Source organism: Echinops telfairi, unplaced genomic scaffold (genome assembly GCF_000313985.2).
Source record: "Echinops telfairi isolate 266 unplaced genomic scaffold, ASM31398v2 ScPeMD7_38;HRSCAF=143, whole genome shotgun sequence".
Classification (NCBI taxonomy): Eukaryota; Metazoa; Chordata; class Mammalia; order Afrosoricida; family Tenrecidae; genus Echinops; species Echinops telfairi.
In genome coordinates this window covers 950,848-951,695 of record NW_022103936.1, presented here as the reverse complement: position 1 = coordinate 951,695, position 848 = coordinate 950,848, and positions in this window count along the sequence as shown.

Here is an 848-nt window from a genome sequence, read left to right as displayed (position 1 = left end):
AAAAAAAAAAAAAGACCACACAGACAGGCAGTAAAAATCTGTTATTAGAACAAAAACATTTCAACCATCAAAATAAAATCCTAAGAACTGTAAAAAAAAAAAAAATTTGCATATGTGCAATTGATAATCTGTTTCATAGTGAGCCACTGGTCTTGGTATGGCTGATGATTTTGAATTTCTCCATCATCTCATTCCACTGATGTAACCAACTTGATTCCTGTTCATTCCATATAGTGAGGTCCATGTATACAGTTGCTGTTTATGTTGTTGAAAATGTGCATTTGCAATGAATAAACGGTTGGTCTTGAAAAATTCCATCCTACCTTTTCTAGCTTTTTGTTTCCATCACCAAGGCCATATTTTCCAAGTACCAGTCCTTTCTCAGTTTCCAACTTTCCCATTTCAATCACCAGAAATTATCAGTGCATCCCAATATGTATTTGATCAATTTCACACTGAAGAGGTTGAAAGAATTCTTCAATTCCTTCATTTTTTGGCTTTAGTGGTTGGTGGGTAATCTTGAATAATAATTGTATCAATGGGAGTTCCTTATAGATATATGGATGTTTTTCTATCACAGACAGCATTATACTTCAACATAGATATTGACGTGTTCTTTTTAATGATGAATGCCGCTCCCTTACTTCTGAATTTTTCATTCCCTGCATAGTAAACCACATGATTTTCCAATTCAAAGTGAACAGTAGTAGTCTATTTTATATCACTAAGGCCTAGGGATGTTGATATCTATGTGTTCCATAAGATGGCTTCCAATTGTTCTAAATTCATAGTTTATACATTCCACATTCTAATTGTTAACTAATGTTTTATAATTTTCTTCTTATTTT